At 34.0% G+C, this 23,278-nt stretch overlaps 3 long non-coding RNA genes across 11 annotated transcripts in view; 2 read left to right on the top strand and 1 right to left on the bottom strand.

The window, feature by feature from the left end:
* LOC149773251 (uncharacterized) overlaps positions 1-5,453 on the top strand; it is a 33,572-nt gene extending 28,119 nt beyond the window's left edge. The window contains exon 3 of the long non-coding RNA XR_016417430.1: positions 5,065-5,453. This is a non-coding gene — a long non-coding RNA (uncharacterized LOC149773251). The remainder of the gene's footprint in view (positions 1-5,064) is intronic.
* LOC149773249 (uncharacterized) overlaps positions 1-23,278 on the bottom strand; it is a 126,519-nt gene that overhangs the window by 71,285 nt on the left and 31,956 nt on the right. For 2 of the 5 annotated variants that reach the window (XR_016417424.1, XR_016417421.1), the window contains exon 2: positions 11,607-11,735. The exons of the other annotated variants lie outside the window; for them this stretch is intronic. This is a non-coding gene — a long non-coding RNA (uncharacterized LOC149773249). The remainder of the gene's footprint in view (positions 1-11,606; positions 11,736-23,278) is intronic. 5 annotated transcript variants of the gene reach the window in all.
* Positions 1-23,278, top strand: part of LOC149773250 (uncharacterized) — a 105,752-nt gene that overhangs the window by 63,678 nt on the left and 18,796 nt on the right. For 4 of the 5 annotated variants that reach the window (XR_016417429.1, XR_016417428.1, XR_016417426.1 and 1 more), the window contains one exon: positions 14,278-14,541. This is a non-coding gene — a long non-coding RNA (uncharacterized LOC149773250). Of the gene's footprint in view, positions 1-14,277; positions 14,542-15,410; positions 21,770-23,278 lie in introns of those variants that run through there. The other variant, XR_016417427.1, reaches the window with a different exon arrangement.

Here is a 23,278-nt window from a genome sequence, read left to right as displayed (position 1 = left end):
TCAACGCAGAAATAACCAACTGCATAACGGCAATACGTTGTCGTATATCAACGCAGAAATAACCAACTGCATTACAGCAATAAGTTGTACTATATGTATTTAGGAATCTAAAAATAAATCTAAAAAAGTTAAACAGAATGTTTCATGCCAAGCTGTATTTTAAAGGATTTCATATTAGTAAACAATTCAGTTCATCTCTCTCTCTCTCTCTCTCTCTCTCTCTCTCTCTCTCTCTCTCTCGCTTTTTATTTTGTTTTCCTCAGTTTGCTTTGGTACATAAATGTCGTTCAGCACAGTATCAAGTTTACACACATATCTGTGCATAAATTCAATTATGCAAATTGATCGCCTATTCTCCAATCGTGTTAAGGAATACGATAAGGTTTATTTATGTCAGCGTATATCGCTCAGAACATGTTCCTTCAGGTATGTCTCGAATCTCATTTTAAGTCAAACATGACGGTATATCACATTCTATCCATGCCCATTTTAAGCGCGAAGGGATTCAGCAGATTTTAAATTGCTGCTCATAATTTGAAACTGGTGGACTGGTGTAAACTGATTATAGAGAGAACATAAATTAAATTGAACCGTATTTGTTTCTTCCTAAAGTTTAAGTTAATGGTAAATATACCTTCCTATGGCGTTTTTATTTCTTAAATTTTCTTGTAGTACATATCTTGTTTTGTTCAATCAACTCCTTTTCAGGTCGTAATATAATTTCTTCATTGAGGACACTTTTCTAAACACATAAAACAGAAGTAAAATATATTATATACATAGGACTAGATGACATTTTAATCACCGTCACCTTTATTATGGTATCACAATAGGTTTAATTCCAGGCTGATATTATAAGAAACAATTTATGTGTTATGTCCCATATAAATATTATTTTCCGATTTTTGAAGAAAAAATATTTGTATGACTTTCCTATTTGATGTATTTTTATATAGTTCTTTGGTATATTTAGGGCTTCTAATTGAAAGAAATTACAAAAAAGCATATTGTAAGACTTGATGCAATAAGAAGGGATGCATATAAATATTTAAAATTATTTAGACTAGTGCCTGTATTGTCGGAAGAGGAAGAATGCATGATTCAACTCTTCAGGAGCTTTGTTGTACCGTTTGCATGAAAGTTCTATGCTATAATGGCTGTGCTCCTTCTTGTGAAATTGATGGATTTCCGCTACTGGAGCTCTGCGCCAAATGGCCAGACATACATCAATATCCTCCAAGGCAGCTATTTTTCAGAGTAAATCCTTCTTGTTGGAACTAATCAAAACTTGTACAAGCTGTGGGCAGGCTTTGTGCCTGTCGACTATTTTGCAGCAATAAAGGGTCCCTAATGCGGGAAAATTGCTTTATATCAAAGATTACATTCTGTCAAGTCAGTGATGAAACTGGTTCAATTTTTTTTTTTTTTGCACGTTACATAATGTACTGCATAAACTGCGATTTTTGTGCTACTGAATTTTCGTTTAGAAATATAAACAAGCTATATTTGGTAGAAGGAATAACACACTCGCACAATGAGCGCGAATAATTCTTGAGAGTTTCCGTTTATTTCACAATGTAAGTTTGTTTAGGACCTACATAAATTAGAATTGCCTGACTTCGAAAAGGTATCAAAAATATCCATGTTCTTAAATTAATTCCATGAGGTTTGATATGAATACGTTTTACAAAGACCAAAATCTATTTCCACTCTTCATGATACAGTACAGCCATATATAATCGCTACGAGTGGGTCATTGTCGTCTGGTCTTTTTGATTGGTGTGATTGATTTAAATTGTTGTCTTCAAGCAATTGACTTGTGTCCTTTCTTTTGGCATTTGAAAAGCTATCTAAACTTAACTTTGTCAAACGTTGGGGTTGCGGTCTTTGCTTCAAATTGTATCAGTTGCGCACTTAGTCAACGATGGACGCATTAATTGTGACGTTGTCAGTGATGCAGACGGGTGATTTACGCAGAATAAAAGAGAACAATGCGCGTCAAAGCACTATAAATACGGTGTTGATACATTCCACCCAAGTCGAGAGGCCTCATCCGGGAGAAAATGGAAATTAATATTTGGCAACTGCAGGTGTTTGTCTAATAAAGACTACTATATTAGATTTCTTTATTGAAAGCAGTATGCAGGCTCTTCTTATGAGCCTCCTGATATATGTTAGGATACTTATTCTTAGTTAAACATTGTTGAGATGATAAGGCAAAGTTCGCCGTTAAATTTTCTTTTGCGCAGGGTAAGACCATATGAATTCACTGATGAATCATGTTTCTTAACCAATTTGTATTCATCATGCATACATTGTTAGTTTCACCAATTTGTATTCCGAATGCATATATTTTCAGTGTTGCCAGTTTGTAATCCGTATGCATAGTGTCAGTGTTGTCAATTCGTATTCTGAATGAATATATTGTCAGTGTTGCCAATTTTTATTCCAAAAGCATATGTTGTTAGCGTTGCCATGCCAATTTATATTCCGAAAGCATATAATGTTAGCGTTTCCAATTTGTATTCCGAATGCATCTAATGTTATTGTTACCAATTGTGATCCGAATGCATATATTGTTAGTGTTTCCAATTTGTATTCCGAATGCGTTTATTGTTAACGTTGGCAACTTGTATTCCGAATGCATATATTGTCAGTGTTGCCAATTTGTATTCAGAATGCATATATTGTTAGTGTTTCCAATTTGTATTCCGTATGCATATAATGTTAGTGTTACCAATTGTGTTCCGAATGCATATATTGTTAGTGTTTCCAATTTGTATTCCGTATGCATATATTGTTAACGTTGCCAACTTGTATTCTGAATGTATATATTGTTAGCGTTTCCAATTTGTATTCCAATACATACATTGTCAGTATTGTCAGTTTGTATTCCGAATGCATGTATTGTTAGCGTTCTACGCATGCTCTCTAACGTGTTTCACGTAGGCAGACCATTAGTAGTATATACAGCAAAAAAGGGTTATGAATCCACGCAAACAAATCAATCCAATCAAATACATATTCAATGAGTGCACGTCTCTTAAACAGTAGCATGGCGGCTTACTGACATCTTCCGCAAACGTCAGCTACGAGACTCAATGGATTGTCAACCAATGCTACCTGGATTGCTTGTGTATCAACCTTAATATTGTGGACTATTGTGGTGTCTATATGTCTTTGTCCCTTATACATTCATACATCAGAAATACGTTATGGTGTTTAACATTCATTCGGTTAATCAAACAAAAAGGAAAATCATATTTGTTCCTTCAACAGAAACATTAAAGTGTTTCGGATCTAGCGTTATGAAATACGAGAAACACATTGCCAGTATAACGAACATTTACTTAGTATAATAGGTGATGAAATATATTTATGTGGAACGATATGAGATGACATATTTTTGTGTGGCATAATATAAGATGACATATTTTCATATGGAAGAACATGTGATGACATAGTTTTATATGGCATAACATGCGATGATAATACTTATGTGACATACTATTTGATGACACAAATTTATGTGGCATAATATGTGATGATATAGATTTATGTTGTATAAAATGTGATAACATGCTTTAATATGGCATAACATGTGATGATATATATTGATATGGCATAACATGTGATGATATATATTTATGAGACATAAAATATGATGATATGTGTTGGTCTACAATATAATCGATAATAAATTATTAACTAGCCAATGATTATAAATTTGTGATTATGTTATCTATTGGTGATCAATCCACAAAAGATATTACCACCTGTTTTCTTCAGGATGAGTTTTTTGAAATTGTATTTAGCGTCAAAGCTCCATCCTCAAATGATTAGAACAATTCTGAGACTACAATTATATGCTTGTCTTTCATGTGTCTTTATAACAGGTTAAAAAAAATATTCAAGGAGTTTTTTAACACGTACAAGAGAAAATTAGGGACCATGTTGACAAGGGAGGCAGGGTAAACATAAATCTGTTTTATGGCCGAATAATGGAGATCGCTGCTAAATGAAATCTTATTTTCCAGGGGTGTATTTTCCTGTAATGCATGCAAAAACGTGTCTTATTTCACACAATTCACATCAAACACTGTTACAGAGTTAGACAATAGAGCCGTGACAGTTTTATTTTCATTGTTTTCAACAGTCAGTCAGAGGTGAAACCTCGTTATCGGGAGGTCGGTGACAAAGGAATTTTGTCGCTGCTGCTTTTTCTGTTGTTGTTGTTTTACGTTTCATTTTTATTGTGTTTTGGGGTGGGGGTGTTTCAGTATGTGCATATTTATTTATTTTTCAAACCGAGGAGGGGTGTTTGTTTCATTTTTTGTAAATAGATATCGTCTAATTAAAATCAAATGTGTGTTATCCACACAAAAAGAGCGAAAAACAGTAATCATGAATGTGTGTTTGTAGAATGCTTACCACTCAGCAGTAGCAAAGAATACTCATTATGAGTGTGTGTTGTTTGGAATGCTTATAGTAATTATGAGTATGTGCATTTAGAAAGTTCCCACTCTCCTGTAATGTTTAATTATTTGATAGTTACAAAGGTGACATAATTCAAACTGTAGGTTTGTCATAAGCATTGCTGATTTTCCTTCATATGGTTATCTTATTTTACATAATTTTATTTGAACTAATTTGTGGCCTGTGGCTGAATGCAGCCTATATGTGCCCGATTTAGGTCATAACTTTCCTCGAGATTCTCGCTAGAAGGAGATATAGTAATATGTGAATTTTACATTCGACCGAAAAAATACATTGCTTACGGTCATCATTTAAAAATGTGTAAACATTACGAACACTGTGTTACTGGCATGCTTTAAAGTGTTCTCAGGTCAGATGGATAAGGAACGTTCTCATATTAAGCTGACGTAAAGAGTTCTATTAGAAAATAAAATATCAAATTCGCTAGCACATGATTTTAAAATATCTATAAACAAAGAATGCAATACATGTTCAAGAAAACAAAATTGATTATTGAAAGGATTAATTTTTGATGTCTCTTATTTCTGTCATTGTGTTTGTATGCAAAGCCTTTTCTTTGCTTTTAAGGTTATCAAGAACATTGGCCTACAGCTTTGAATCTGCGCAAACATAAATCTACCTTTATATGGCACTGGTGGTGCCAAACTAGACATGAATAAACGTTTAAAGTGTTTACAGTGCAGAGACCTTGATGTCTTGAATCAAACCATTGTAACCTAACTTCAAGTGTCAACCATGCAGCGACTCCTATGCATTTAAATGATATTGTTGAAGATTTGTCTAATATCTGTTTCGGAGTGTGCGCTCCCATTGATTTGAAATGCTTATACAATGTCAGCAAAACAAAAGGATAAGGGAGGTTTCGTTTAATGAAAGTTGTACGGAAGCATGCATTGAATTTAACGTACATTGCATTGGATATCCTTGGAGTAAGAATTAAATAATATCAAACCTTATTGAGAGTATTATTTATTCGTGTTTAAAAATTTGGTTAATGTTATCAAGAATTCTCCTATAGGATCCATGGGTTGTATTCTCTCTCTCTCTCTCTCTCTCTCTCTCTCTCTCTCTCTCTCTCTCTCTCTCTCTCTCTCTCTCTCTCAACATTCACCTTTGTGTTAGCAACTTATCTATGGATACGTTGTACTGACTGACTGATATCCATTAATCGTTCTGAGACAATAAGATCCTTGCTTTAATTGCTGGCACTTATGAGCCAATACATAAATATCACGTGTACAGAAACAATGAAACATATTCGAAATAAAAAGCAATATATAATTTAATTCACACAACCGTAATTATTTTGCATATCCCTTTTTACATTGTGGTTAACACTTAACAGGTCTCAATCAAAACGTAAATGATCATACTATTGACAAATGTACGACACCACTTATAGTACGTATGTCAGTATTTATCTACATAAATAACCGAATGAAAGCTACTCATTCTTGTCGCTACACATAGCAAGAAAGTCTGGTAAGTTAGTAACTCTGCATTTGCTTACCATCCGTGGCTACACATTATAATGCAGTCTGGTTAGTTGATAATTGCATTTCTAATGGTCTTTCTTGCTACACATTTGCAATGCATTCTGATAAATCGATAACTCGGCAGTTGCTTCCCGTTTTTGCCGCTACACATTGCAATGCAGTCTGGTAAATCGGTAACTCTGCAGTTATTTCCCATCTATCACCACATATCGCAATTCAGTCTGGTAAGCCGGTAACTCTACGATTGCCTCATTTGGATTCATGCTGAACAGCTTGATACCCCTTGATTTGATACAATTTGAAACAACCTTCCGAATTGTTGGCGTCTTGTTATAAAGATTTTTTTTTCCATTTTGTTTTTAAAAAAATGATTTTATTACAAAATGTGCAAGTTCTAAGTTATAGAAATCGTTAAGATCTTAATAAATATGACCCTTAGCACAGTCAAGGTTATAAGTCACATTAGGCTGGATTTGGGCACAGCTGTGTTTTTTTGTTGCTGGAAGTTTAGTAGAGGACTTGTATGGCCAACCAGTCAATTGATACGGTCGAAATAGGCAACAATGTCAATAACAAAAGACAATTACAGAGGTACCACATTTTATTATTGCGTGATGTTTTAACGGAGCCTCAGTGATGCGATGGTTAAACACCAGTCACATAAGCCAAAGGTCGCGAGCTCGAAATTTACACGAACCAACCCGGGACAGTTGACAGAGTGTGTCCATGGACAAGGCATTTTATTCCCATTGCCTGGGACTGAATAGTAATTGCTGTGCTGGTGTGCCGATAATATGCTAACAAACCGTTTTATAAATCGCACATTGTTTTCGCATGTGCACTTGCTTAGCTGACATAAGCTTGTATCTCGCAGGTGTGTGTGTGTGTGTATGTGTGTGTGTGTGTGTGTATGTGTGTGTGTGTGTGTGTATGTGTGTGTGTGTGTGTGTGTGTGTGTGTGTGTGTGTGTGTGAGAGAGAGAGAGAGAGAGAGAGAAAGAGAGAGAGGGATATATATATATATATATATATATATATATATATATATATATATATATATATATATATATATATATATATATATATATATATATATATATTCTAACAAACACTAAACAAAAAGAAACGGAAATCATGATAGTGTTTTTGATGACCATGGCATTTGTCACTCAGTTATTGTCTTAACAGAAGATCATTCTTTGTCCCAAAGGGTCAAATATATATGATTGTTTTCGTTTATGCAGCAGAGGGACCGATAACGCTGTGGACCGCGAGTCCCCGAATGAACTGATTAATTTTGATACAGACAATATATGGCGAAAGTGCCACCTCTAAAAAGGGATAATTGAATTTCAAGATTTGTTCGATAGTCCCTAGATACTCCTAATAGTGAAAAATGTACCCTTTAATCACCTACTGGGACTACAACATCATAAGTGGGATCAAGAAATGCCAAAATAGTGTCATCTGCACAATTTTTCCCCTTCCATTATTTAACAACATGTGACGTAAACCTCGTATTATATCGTTAAATACGGAAAGGTATGTAAAAGCAAAGCGACTCTCTTCTAAAAGAATTATGCGGAAAACATAACATGCAAGCTCTATATTCTTTATTTGTTCAACAATTTCGACAAACCTTTTCTCTGTATATATGCACAGGATATTCCCGCATGACTGGAAGGCTTCATGATAATCATTCAGATACCTTCAAAAATCGTGCATATGGAATGAAAACAAAACGCTCACATTTTCCTCATTATCAACATATCTTTTTCACTCAAATATCCATAAAATTTTTACTGGGCATATCTTCTGATTGGATCAAAGTTAGCTCGCATTTAATAGCGTTATGTTTCCTGTACACAAAGTGTTACAATCCTGGCGCTCCACCCTGAAACGACTGATAATGGACTTTCAAAACCGATCATTGCTAGATAAGGGTTATCTAAAACGATTACCTACTGATAACCAAATATGTAAAATGCGCCATAAAAAGTGTAGAGACATTAATGTCATCGGCATAAATATGCATTCTCGGCATCTTTCAAGCACAACAATAGTGAAAGATGATATTACTGAAAGGAACACAAACCATTTGTGAAGGATCAGATTTTATATATATATATATATATATATATATATATATATATATATATATATATATATATATATATATATATATATATATATATATATATATATATATATATATATATATATATACGTACGTACGTGTGTGTGTGTGTGTGTGTGTGTGTGTGTGTCATTTAGAGTGTGTGTGACAGAGAGGGAGGAGAGAGCGAGAGAGAGAGAGAGAGAGAGAATGGGGTGGAAAAAAAAACTGAATGAGTCACTCATACCCCTTAAGCTCTTTGTATCTTTGTATACGAAATTGTATTTTTATTTTCTTACCTACTTTGCTCGCACACACACACACACACACACACACACACGCACACTCTCTCTCTCTCTCTCTCTCTCTCTCTCTCTCTCTCTCTCTCTCCTTGGGGCACAACAGATCGCTTGTGAGAAGGAATATTTTGGATCGGTGAAATATTTGTGTTGCTTCGAGTTCGAATGGTAATGGTATCCCTTATTGACGTGTATCTCATTGTAGGCCCATTTAATTCAGTTACAGAATAAATTCAGAAATTTGGAAGAAGAAAAAAAAAACAATAAAGTATTTCTAAGGTAGCCCAGAGTTTATCCCTACATAAATTTGACAGTTTTGATTTAGTTCTTTTCCTTTGGAGAGCAACTCCACCATGCATCAAGGACGATTGCCAACGTTTAATCAGGATTGATTTAGTAATAGTACCGCACAATATATGATTTTGTACATGAACACTGGAATTTGTAACGGTGCTTCCAGGATGTTTGACCCTTTCCCGATTATTGTAAAGAAGGGGTATAATCATGGCCGCCTGCACATAGGGCAACGGGGGTGGATGGTCACTTTACCCTCTACGTGGATTTCACATATAAACATGTTTTGGCCTTCATTCATAAAACTTATTTGCTGACCACTACATTTTTCACACACACACGCACACAAACGCTCTCTCCCCAACGAAATTATGCATGCGGCCATGGATATAATTGCACACAAAGCATATGACGGAAGCCATTAAAATCATCCTATATTGATCCCAATAAAATGGTGCTTTAATAATAATTCATATTGAGCAGGGTACAATTTATCCTCCAACTGCAATCATTCAAAACATGCAAATTCGATTTCAGGTTTTGAAAAGATTTATCTTCATTTAACGCAAACTGAAAATATGTTATGCATAGGAAAATTACGTTATGATTTGACCTTTGAACTTGGGCCCTGGTTTTCAGAAATGTAAAGTACGGTCTTGTTACGATGCATAGGCGTGTGAAGTATTATGAAAACGTATCATGCAGTTTCAAAATTTAAGATCAGGCATATAAAAAAATAAACACAGAAATAGGTCACAGTGTCAACTGTACTAGTTCCCTGACCTTGACATTGAACTTGAGGTTGGGTACTCGATTGCGACAGATTATATAGTCATGATTTATGCTCCAGAAAATATCATGCAAATTTATTCAGGGTTTTAAAAAGTTGCAGCCTGAACAAGAAACAAGTCACAGAGTTAATTTACACTTGTCATAACATTACCTTCTGGTCTTTAGATCGGACCTTGGTAGGCGACACACCGTCTGACCTTGGTAGGCGACACACCGTCTAGTCACTCTATATATCTCGTTCATATTTTAATCTCCATCCAGCTTGCAAAGTTATAGACTCGACAGTCAAATTTTAATTGAATGACACACATACATTGTCTAAACATAGAAACCATAACCTAAAATTGGCATATGAAAATTATTTTCGTCAATATAAGGAATTGCCATTAAAAAATAAGAAAATGAAGGTATCATTCGTGTAATGGGAAAAAGTTTATCGAAATAAATAAAGTGATATTTAGTGTAGTTGAAATATTATTTCCAAAAAGCTATTAATATTGCCTTTTATTCGAAATAAGATCCCCGAATTAGTTATAGCATATATATATATATATATATATATATATATATATATATATATATATATATATATATATATATATATATATATATATATATATATATATATATATAATACTATTTCGATATAAGAAATTCATATTTGAAAAGAGCACATTAATATTTCTCAATAACAAAATAATATTACACGAAAAACTATAATAACATTGAATTCAATATTTCGAATTGGTGCAATACTATTCGTTTAAGCGACGTATTACTTCGAAACAAAAAGGAAATATGTTTTAAAAGAAAGAAACCCTATTGTTTTTCATCTAGAAATATAAAGAATTTTAGAAATACTGTGAGTGTCATCTAAGATACGTATCGTCAGGCGATTAATTTACTTTTAAATAAACGGGACAGTACTCAACTTCAGTTAAAAAACAGTGAAGTTATATATCCATGAAATACTGTAGCAAATGTTAATGTGTTCAAATTTCGAACTATTTTTACAAATTTCTATGGCACATGTACAAATGTCATTTCAACAAGACATGGATGACTGTCCTTGACCACTACATTTCCTAGGAGTTGTGAACGTTAGAAATTATGTCCGAAATGTGCTTTCATACATAATGTAATACTTGTAATTTTGTTATGTTTGTACGGGTATTTTGGTTTGGGATGCCATCACCTTTACAGATAATTAACCATGTATATATATGTATGCATGTTTATTGATCCGAGTTTAAATGAAAGTTAAAGCAGGCAGACTCACATTCGACCTTTTACTCACCCCGGTATAATATCAAACAGGTTACTGTTACTAATTAAGGGATGTTACTTCTAATATAAAACAACCACTTTATAAATGAGAGAGAGTCTGTATGTGGTTTTAGCAAATTTTATCTTTCCATCTCTCCATCTATCTATCTATCTATCTATCTATTTGTTTGTCTGTCTGTTTGTCTGTATATCTGTCTATCTATCAGTCTATCTATATATGTATGTATATATATATATATATATATATATATATATATATATATATATATATATATATATATATATATATATATATATATATATATATATAATTTGACTTAAATCCTCCGCCTTTTCACAAATTAAGTACTACTATTGCAATATTTACGTCCAACCATTACTACACTTGATAAATAAAATAAATAATAATAATAATAATAATAATAATAATAATAATAATAATAATAATTAGTAGTAGTAGTAGTAGTAATAATACCAATGATGATAATAATAATATTGATAATAATATGTATAATAATAATAATAATAATAATAATAATAATAATAATAATAATAACAGCGGATGAAGGAATGAATCAAGAAAAGAAGACACAATCAAAGGAGCTGATTGGGTACATTACAAAGACATTGTTTAGCCTTATAACTGACCCGGGTCATATCACTCCTATGTTCACAGCATGGTCAATTAAGAATATCCCAAAATAGGTTGCCCATCAAAGGATTCCTGCAATGTTTGGCACCTGCTTTCACACCCTTTAATAGACACAGAGTATTACACTCAGTGAGGTTTTACGGAAAAGTCAAATCTCATATCTTTGCATCTTACCCATTATATTGGTGTATCTTTGCTTTGACCAGCTCTGGAGCTTCAAACTGCAAACATACAATTGATACAGTAGTTAGCTCTTGAGTACTCTTTCGTTCTTCTTCCTTCCGTATTTCTTAATGCATCCCGCTAAATGAGAAAGAGAAACAAGTGCTAGCATAATACAATTATACCCAAATTAGTTGTTTTAGATTTCCAGCTTATACACTCGTGCGTTCAAATCGGGTTTAACATTCAGGAAAACAAGAACACGCCGCATCCCTAATTATTCTAAATTTATTAGCGCCCTGCTGGGAGGCATTTGGCTCGATTCGATTGACTTCATGGCTTTTGATTAAATAGACACGCCCACTTTGTGAGGAAAATAGGAAATATGACCCTAACTATTCCCTCTGTATAGTCTGCAGGAAACGTTTTAATTAAAGACTGTTTGGTTTATAAAACCTCGTTCTAAAATTACTTCAAAGCGAATGTGTGTGTGCCTGTCTGTGTGCATTTCTATATACATATATCGCTACATAGTTGTGATTTTGTTATTCATTTGTGTAATTGCAAAACATTTGCAAATAGCTATTATCAAGAACGTGGATAAATCAAGTCATATACGTGTACGTTAAGAACAATGAATCTTGTCTATTTTTATTGCTTACATTTTAACATTCACATTTGTTAGCCGAATTCCATTAAAGAGAATTATCTTGAGCAGTGCGCTTGGCCTTCCTTATATTTTAAGCTCATAGCATCAAATCGCAAAATCATAATCAATCGCAAAATTAACGACCAGTCTCAATATTTTGTCAGATTATGTTCATACCATTTCATCAAAGCTCTAGCAAACCACCGCTCGTAAAAATCAAGTCATTATTTCCATAACATCGAGACACCAGGTTGGCTCCCCTAGTCAAAGTCATAATTATGGCTAGATTATAGTTCATCATGACTTGAATCATCCATTGATATCTGGGAGAGGAAAAACAATATATCTGATTTCTTTTGAAGGTAATTGTAAATATAAAATTGTGTGATTAACGTTAAATCAGGAATTTAAATAAAAATGCTCTAAAATATACATTTCTTTAATTACTTTCTACGTGGCCCAAATCTGTCAGCTAATTAATGACAAAATATATTCTTATACTTCTTTTTTTCAGTCCTTGTTATAATTTTATTTTATTTTTTATTTTAGAGAGAGAGAGAGAGAAATCGGCTATCTTTTTAGAGAGAAAGAGAGATTCCTGCCTTCTTTTACCCAATAATAAATATATGAACAGTTAGAGACAAAATTTGGTCTTTGTACTGATTTTAGGTCCATTACATGTGACGCAGACGTGTAACATGTCCCATTTGAGCTGACTAAACTTCCATCTGCGCATGTTTTAAATAAAATATCTTCAAACGAGGCGTTCCTGTTTGACTATGACAAAAGACATATAGAAAATAGCAACCCTACCGCCTGACGTCGCCTAGCGACCATGGGGGAACCTTAGTCATATAGCTACAAAGGCAGTAACCGAGTCATTTACTTTGCTTTAATAGCACAAGTCATTTTCAAAAGAACAGCCTTTGATGAATGAATAAAGGCCGTCACATTTGCAGACACTAGTAATCGGATTAGAGCCATTTTGAAATGTCAATATTAAAGATCATCGTCCTAACGTTCTAGCTTGAGCAAAGAATACCACATGTTATGAAACCTTAACTGTACATATCTCCAAGTGTTGTCAATGGTATTTTATTTTAGTTTGTCACTTGACTCTCTGATATATTTTACGTAAATATGTAAGTAAAAGGCATTAACGTTCTCTAAGAGTTAAGATAATATGTTAGTAGGTACAGGGAAATGGTTTATTTATGCATGGTAGAATGTTTCAACAAAGTTGTTAATTTACCTAGATACATTATATTACTATGTTATATTTTGCAATCGAAAGTAATGTAATGTGGCTGTGCCACTGAGAATCACACAGCGAACCCATACAGCATGGTCAACAACGACAAGAATCTAAACACATCATCTGAAAGCAAGTGACAAGAGTCCGCACGCATCAGCAGATATATGCAACGTATTTTCGAGGCATTAAGAAACTAATAGTACTTTAATAATTTAATTCCTTTCTTGTTTAAACATCGTGGTGTTTAATTCTAAATTATCAAAAATACTAAAAAATACTCATCGGTGCTAAACATCTTATTTCGTCATAGTTGAAGGGATTAAAATTTTCATCTCTAACATAACGTTAAAGATTATTCCTAATAAACATATCCTTCCTAACTGCCGGTGCATAAATAAACTTGCATCTCTTTACAAGAACATGGTTTATGTACGAATTTTGTGCCAAGTCCGTAATATAATGGACACAAGGAAACAATCTTACATCATCAATTTAGCTCTTCCTAGTTTTGGCAGGAGTTATTTTACGACGCACGCTGTAGTCAAACATTGAAAATGTGCACGTTCTTTTTGAGTAATGGTGTATGTATCTGATTTTTAATTGATATGTTTAGTAATTTTTTAAGTAAGAATAAAGATAATAAAATGCTTCCCAGACCCATCGGGAAAGAATTTGAACCCTATAGCTCAGACTCTCAACCCGTGGTCCAAGAAACATTTGTACGTAGCGAGCCATGTAAGATCTGTTTAAATTTCCTCAATATATCTTTTTCCATTTAGAGCTGACAAAAAGCAGCCGAGTCCAACTGATTCCAAGCAGCAGTTTATGAGGACAGAAAGCTGGCAGCATCCACAGCCATACCCGATAATTACTGATCATTTCATAGTTTAAAAACGACAAGTCAAAATTGGATTGACAACAACTAGTAATTTTCTTGAGCTACATATAAAGAAATTCTGTGACATCTAGAGTGGTAACCACTGTTCATTTAACAGCGAGCATGGCAGCTGGCTATATTAACTTTGTCAAGACAGCAAGAGAAGGTATATTTTTGACTTATGTGCTACTGTTAATACAAGGAGGACATGAGTAACGCCATCGTTTACATTCTTTTTTGGACAAAAATTTTGCCTTGTTACAATTTGCTTTCTCAGAATAAGAGGAAACACTATCTAAAGAAAGGACATATATATTTTATAATGAAAACGAAATTCCCCATACAGTAACAAAATATAAAATGTATTAGGCATCAAATGATAAGATGTATTAGGCATCAAAATAATATATTTTTAGGTATCAAATGATAAATTTATTAGGTATGAAATGATAAACTGTATTAGTTATCAAATGATAAAATGTATTAGGTATAAAATGACGAAATGTGTTAAGTTTCAAATGATAAATGTAGTATGGGTAAAATGGTAAAATGTATTAGGTATCAAATGATAAAATGAATCAATGATAAAATGTATCAAATGGTACAATGTATTAAGTGTGAAATGGTACGATGTATTTTATCAAAGATATTTGCCATACAACATATGTGGCCTTAAACAGCTCAAATATCAATTTCGAACGAGGAAAGGGACTAAATGACATACACGTAGCTAAGATGTGCTTCTGTATCGTTGTTGTTTTTGTTTTGTTTTTTTTTTCTTCTTCATTCTTTTGAAGTAATCAAGTAACTACTCCTTCCCTTAGATTTCTTTGTTTACAGCTTGAGTTTGTAAACCGACCAGTTGTGTCAGAACGGGTACACATTCGTGGTGACTGGTCAACACGGCAGAGCTTGTTTATATAACGATGTCATATACTGTGAAAATTGGTACTTCTTAAGGGGTATTTGGTCTAGGTCTACGGTTTATTGACACTGCTATGATTCACCAGGCGTCAAATTATTATCACTTTGCAGACGCCCTTCAAGCTTCACCTGTCAATCACTAGGTAAAGATGTCTTCCAGCCAGGACTTCCATCAGGCCGATTAGACTCCGAGAAGAGCAGCCTCCAGACTGGTAGATGAAAGTTAACTTCAGACTGTGTCTATTGACATTTTCGCTCATTGTAAAGTGGACATTTAACCTTCAGATTCAGCAATTCGTCTATATTCAATGTTTTGTCATCAATACTGGTAAATAAACAAGCACGTTTCATATCACAGCGTGTGATTGGTTTTAAGATGACGTTTTTCTTTTCGATAAACAAATAATCTTCTTCAGACGCTTTTCAACAAGTAAATCATGGTCTACCTTAATATAGAAAATTGCCAGATCTTTGAGGATATGAACTTGCTTTTTAATACATTACTAATGATTTCTTTATTGCATAACTCGTGCCTGCATACCTAGTCAATTTTGACATTCCAGTTGCAATGGGTCTTGAGCGAGTAGCAACATTGCAGAAAAAGTTGTAATTCTAAACCTTAGCTAAGTCTCGTTTTTCTATCACACTCTCCTGATAAAAGGAATTAAATCCAAGCATTATGACATTGTACATGCGATGCACAAAAATCACCTATCAGCCATACAAAACTTGAATTAATGTGTTTCCTTTACGAGTTTATGATATTCGTCTCATCTTTCTATGTTCCATGATAGTGATATAGATACACATTAGCCAGGTGCGTGCTGGTTATTCCCTTTAATGCTGCTACAGGAAAAACAAACTTGTTCATATTTATGTCATTGTATATTCCGTCGGACACAGCTGAGTGTTTTCCGGTTTAGTATATGCAAGAGCAGGTAAACGAAGGAGAACACTGAAGAATGCAAACGAGAAAGGGCTGACAGACAGACAGACAGAGAGATGTGTGAATATGCACCTAACAATGATTGATGTCAAAATTACTAAAATGCAATTAGCAAAATCTCAATAGCTTCAAGTTCAAATACAGTTTTAATAATACATTTCATTCTACCGCAGGAAGCTATTTTGTTTTATTGCATTCCTTCCAAGAATTCCTATTTTGTTTAAGTCAAAACGGATAATATTAGCCGTAGCAATCTGCAGTTCAGGAGCAAGTGTATCTCACATAAAGTTTTGTCTAAAATTCAATGTGTCTGTATTTTATTTTCATACTCTATTCTAAATGAGTGAGGGTGTTTTCTTAAATAAGAGTTATCGTCTAAAAAGCAAAACCAAATATATTTTGGGACAGAATTTACTATCTAAGTATGGACTAAGTAATCGCAGGGGACGCCGCGTGGAAATACTAAAATTCACTGGAATAGTAAAAACAAACAAAAGCATGGTAGTAAGGTAAACAAAAACAAATTTGGGTCTAGCATTCAAGTAATTTATTCAACACCTGACTAGCGGAAGATGTATAACATATTCCTAAAAGCACTCTGGTGGGTTGTTTTTTTTTTTTTTCTTCAAATAAGGCAAACGTAATTCCGAATATTTTACTTTGAGGATTGCAAACGCTTTGTCAGCGGCTTTTTGAGAACTTGAGCCAGTCATCCCTCTGTACTGGGGATCCAAATAGATACAAATGAGTCATAACGTTTGGTAGCACGTATTAGTGCACGCAAATAAGTGAATAATATCTGAGAAATTGTAAACATTTGTATCTAAGAAAAAAGATTGGCATGTGTGAAAGTCGTATAGTGTTGTCTTTAAATGAAACTCATATGTTTAATTGCAAGCGTGAATACTGAAATTTATTTTTGTAGCAGCAATGAAAATATGTAACGGTTATATTGTCCCATCTGTTACGTTAGACAGCTGCCATATGCGGCGGTGGAAATAAGATTCTTCTTTAGTTGTTATTATTAAATTATTATCAACGTTACACGCATTGATGATTTGGGGAATATTGTATGAAGAAACAAACGACCTGTGTAATGACATGTTTGTAAAATGACTCGCTGCACTCATGCAAGTGTAATTCAATGACTAATGTCAATCAATTATGAACGTAACTCATGAAACTTAACAGTAATTCGTTTCTTCTTTGTCACTGGATGTTTAAGATGGTTTTTAAGAAAATACGTGAAATATATGTCAGAAATTATTAAATATCTCAAATAAGAAAAGTCGTTATCGGAAGGATTTTTGCATTTAAAGGGTGTCATTTACGGTTTTAAAAATGTATCATGTCTCTAACATTTCAAATATTTAAAGGTATAATATCAATCACCTAATGGGATCTGTGAATCCCTGCGTATTTTCCCGAAAAGCTGTCTAGAATATCAGGCCAGTTCGCTATGTATATTGTCTGCTCTGAAACCAAGCGTATTTAGCGTCTGACGTGACGCTAGCTTCGCACCACCTTCGGCGGTTGATTATTTAAAAATCCATTATGTATTTGCCTTGGATTAACTCCAGGTCTATCTGAATAAAATAAACTACTGATGGTATAATATCCAGTACCAATTTTGAATGCTTCTATATTTATTCAAACAAGATTACACATGCAAAAATAGTATCAGACACCTACCTGTTGGCAGTTGAATCACCTGAGAACTATAAAACCTTCTTGTACATTTGTTTTTCATGGCAACAACTGTATGCAGGAATCAGAGCTCATAGTATTGCTTATAAAAATAGTTATGTACCTGTATGCTTTGTTTTTCAACGTCCTTCAATTGAAACCCATTAATATTTCTTTTTTATTAAAAGTTTGTTTAAGATTTTCGCAAACAGCTTTTGTTTGGTTGAGTCGACGGGTGTTGAATGTTTGGTGTAAGTGAAGGACTAAAATATTAGGATTGGAAACCATTTATTGTGTACTGCTAACATTAATTTAACTACATGTACACACACACACACACACACACACACACACACACACACGTACACACACACACACACAAAGCGTCAATATCTTGACTTTAAGATAAGATGAAAGTTTCATACGTACTTTAGGTGACTCAGGTTGGTCATTTCTACGAGGTGGTGTAGGACACAAAAAAAACAAGAAAGAAAGAAGCAATATAAATTCAACAGCAAACACGTTTCTCAAATTAAGTAATGCGTTACAACTGCTAATACGAACGTCACAGTAAAACATAAAACGTACATGGTGAACGCTAGAAGACATACACGCTAATGATGAGTATAGTAGAAATAACGTCATGATGACTGAAATGATATTAAAGATAAAAATAGCAATGATAATTTGTAACCATCATCATCATGCAGAGAACGAAACTGTCGAGATGGTCGTGGTAACATAACATAACTTCAAAAAGGTTATTTTTCCCTACGTTCATATGTATTAGGTATCAAACTCCTTACAAAAATGTTGATATACACCTTTTTAAACAAATGCACAAACAAAATTTTACGACATGAACCTCTCATATTGACCTCTATAAAGATTTCATATTCATAGCAGTATAATTTTACAAAAAGGCAAAATACTCTTAAACTAGCGCTTACCCCTTCCACCACCACCACAAAACAACAACGTCCACGCCAGTTCCTTTCATCTGACATGATATCGTGGCATTTGAAATATTCCATAAACCTATAAATCACAATCATTTTGACAGAAGATGTAATTTACCCTCAGCTCTACGAGTCTCGGAGGAGTGGAATATGTCATGTTAGGAGGTTTGCTTGGACGAAGTCTGCGACCGTCACTCTAAAATGGCGTTTATTACGCTAAGACACAATGGACGTGCGTGATCATATAAAACATAAACATGACCCAAACCGTCAAATTTGGCAAAAGAGAAGAGTCCTGCGTAGCCAAGTAAAATTTATATCCTTGTAACCATGTAACCTTTTCAAAAGTGAATCTTAAATCATGTTTGTAAAATCTTATTCAACATATCATCCATTTACATCATTCATATTATCTAAAAGTATGGTCCACAATTTGACTGAAAAGGATCAAGAGACCTTAAAATGAATATTGAATACATCTGGGGTCTTCAATAGACTTACCATCAGGAACGAATTGACACTGATCTCTCCACTAATGTTTCTTAATTTGCAATAACGTTGAATGTAAATAAATCACTATTAATAACAATCAGTTTTTTATGTTAACCAACCACATCTTTCGATTTTTGATTGGTTGTAATTTAAGAAGACGTAATAGTATTCGTAAAAATGGCCAATCAACATTAAGCTCCATTTATTGTATACGGAGAAATAAAATACGGAATACGTAGCCTTGACTCTTGAGTAAATTCCAATCACTATCTGCATAATCCAAATAAATCAATAGTGTCAGTGTGTAATTATCTGATATGTGTATACATGAGCAATTGTAATACATATGAAGTATTTCTATGTATGGGCAATTGTAATACATATGAAGTATTTGTATGCATGGGCAATTGTAATACATATGAAGTATATGTGTATGCATGAGCAATTGTAATACATATAAAGTATATGTTTATATATGGCCAGTTGTAATAATATGAAGTATATGTTTATCAATAGCAATTGTAATACATATTAAGTATCTCTATACATGGGCAATTGTAATACTTATGAAGTATTTTGTACACATGGCCAATTGTAATACATATGAAGTATATGTGTATACATTGGCAATTGTAATACATATGAAGTATATGTGTATCACTGGGCAATTGTAATACATACGAAGCATACGTGTATGCATGGGTAGTTGTAATACATATAAAGTATATGTGCATACATGAGCAATTGTAATACATAAGAATATGCGCGCATGGGCAACTGTAATACATAAAATGTGAACCGATCCAATGATAGAAAAAGATTAATCATGCTTTTATTCTTTACCTTTCTCTTTGTTTGGTATTCAGTTTCAAATTTTCTGTGATGATCTTTGCTATTTTTCTGAACATCATAAAGTAGCCTTTTGTTTCTTTCTTCTCGTGATCCCATATTTTCAGAAACTGGCTTTGATTTAAGCAAGCAATTAAAGACCCCATTCATTCGTCACTAACGCCAGAAAGTTGCATGTGAAGGGAACATTTCCCATCTTGTTGCGGCGTCGTGTCTGGGAACATACCAGTACCAAATTTCGGTCTTAATAAAAGAAGAAATGCATGATATATGTTCTTCTTCCCGGCAATTGGCATTTTCTTCCTGATTTCAGTATTCTGATTCTTTGACTAAGGAAAACACATTTCAGAATATTCCAAGAAGAACATTTTGTTCCCTTTTACATGCCATTCATTACAATGTCACTGCGCATTATTCCTGATTTTCAGATGAATTTTCTTGGGTCTTATTCAATTCGCGATAACCCGATCTAACGAAACTTTTACTATCCCAGAGGAATGCTGCAAAATCAATCAATAAATCCCCTACTGTTTTACATACAATATCCGCCAACCAAATGTAAATGAGGTTTTGTTTTGGTTTAGAGAGGAACAAATGACTTTTTTTTATAACGTACATTCTGCACTCCATCAACAACTCTTTCACATCGCAATCGCTGTTCACATGTGCTGTTTGAATCACTTATGGATATTCTGTTCATATCATATCTTGGACAAGCGGGTTAGTTCATTCGCAAAATACGATGGAGACGTGGAAGTAGTTCGTTCGTATAATACCATGGCGATGTCGGGGTAGTTCATTCAGATCATTTCAGGAATAAGTGAGTTAGTTCGTTTGCATTATATCCTGGAGACGTAGGGGTAGTTCATTAATATAATACCATGGAAACGTAGGGGTAGTTCATTAATATAATACCATGGAAACGTAGGGGCAGTTCATTAATATAATACCATGGAAACGTAGGGGCAGTTCATTAATATAATACCATGGAAACGTAGGGGTAGTTCATTAATATAATACCATGGAGACGTAGGGGCAGTTCATTAATATAATACCATGGAGACGTGGCGGTAGTTCATTCATATAATACGATGGAGACGTGGGAGTAGTTCGTTCGTATAATACTGTAACAAACAATCGAAAGGGTTTACTGAACCAAGCGATGTCAAACCCTGATGCGATTCCGCTAGAAGTCATAGGTTTCCTCTAACTCCAAAGATCTATATACAACTTTTGTTGTAAACTGCCAAGTCCAACGTGTCCATTCTATAAATAACTTTAATTAACACAAGACGACAGATCTTACAACTTCCCAATTGTCTATCAACCACGTAACTGCTTGGTATCTCTTCATTAACTTTCCGTAACGGACTGTCCGCATATCACGCCGTAAAGCTATACTACTCCACCATCTGATAAAGGGAACTATTTTGAATACGTCACTTTAGGCAAACCAAATCATAGTTCTAAGCCACATTTCGCTTGTAACTGTGCATCACATTTACCACCATGGCAAAAAAAAAAAAAAAAAAAAATAAACCCCAAAAACAACAGCATCTGCCGAAGACGGAACAGTAATTTCTCGTTTATTTCATTGTGAAATATACCAGTCTCCAATCATAAGTACTGCACCTGGAGTCACACGATCAATGTACACAACTAGATTTTAATAGGGACTACTGAGCGACAGGGACACTCATGTGGCTCTGACCTGAATTCACCAAAAGTAAACCCTGATATCATGGAAACTCACCAACACTTCACTCCGTGATGTTTGCTCTTAGTAATTGGCTAATTATTTCGGGCTGAGGAATGTATTTCGAGCATCGACTTCCAATAATCAAACAAAAAATCACAAGCATCTCAGAAATTCTAAAAGCGGAGCGCTATAAACAAATGTGCATTTTCCAGATTTATTACAATACCATTCGTTCGTATAATGTCATGGAGACGTGAGGGGTAGTTCATTCCTATAATACCATGCAGACGGTTTGTAGTTCATTCGTATAATACCATGGAGATGTGTGTGTGTGTGGGGGGGTGTAGTTCATTCCTTTAATACCATGGAGACGTGGGGGTAGTTCATTCGAAAAATACAACGGATACGTGGGGTTAGTTCATTCCTATAATACCATCGATACGTGGGGAGAGTGAATTCATACAATACTATGGAGATATGGGGGTAGTTCGTTTGTATAATACCATGAAGAAGTGGGGGTAGTTCGTTCACATAATAGCACGGAGAAGTGGGGGAAGCTCCTCGGCTTAGGATAAAGATGTTATATAAAACGATTCGATCTACTAAAGGGAGATCAATTGCTCCTCATGTCTGTCAATTATTTCCAACGTGTATTGCAAACAATATCTCTTACAACCATAAGGACTAGCGGATTAAAGACTTATCGATTTCATTTCTTTCTTAAAACCCCATTGGATATGTACATAATGCAAGCGATATATGTACAATGAACGTAGGATATGCATATACTGCACGTGATATATGTACAATGAAGGTAGGATATGCATATACTGCATGTGATATATGTACAATGAACGTAGGATATGCATATAATGCATGTGATATATGTACAATGAACGTAGGATATGCATATACTGCACGTGATATATGTACAATGAACGTAGGATATGCATATACTGCACGTGATATATGTACATTGAACGTAGGATATGCATATAATGCACGTGATATATGTACACTGAACGTAGGATATGCATATAATGCAAGTGATATATGTAAAATGAACGTAAAATATGCATATAATGCACGTGATATATGTACAATGAACGTAAAATATGCATATAATGCACGTGATATATGTACAATAAACGTAGGATATACATGTAATGCACGTGATATATGTACAATGAACGTAAAATATGCACATAATGCACGTGATATATGTACAATGAACGTAGGATATGCATATAATGCAAGTGATATATGTACAATGAACGTAAAATATGCATATAATGCACGTGATATATGTACAATGAACGTAGGATATGCATGTAATGCACATGAATCC

Source organism: Sinohyriopsis cumingii, unplaced genomic scaffold, assembly GCF_028554795.1.
Source record: "Sinohyriopsis cumingii isolate HCF-2022 unplaced genomic scaffold, ASM2855479v2 utg000741l, whole genome shotgun sequence".
Taxonomy (NCBI): Eukaryota; Metazoa; Mollusca; class Bivalvia; order Unionida; family Unionidae; genus Sinohyriopsis; species Sinohyriopsis cumingii.
This window is presented reverse-complemented; position numbering and strand designations above follow the sequence as displayed.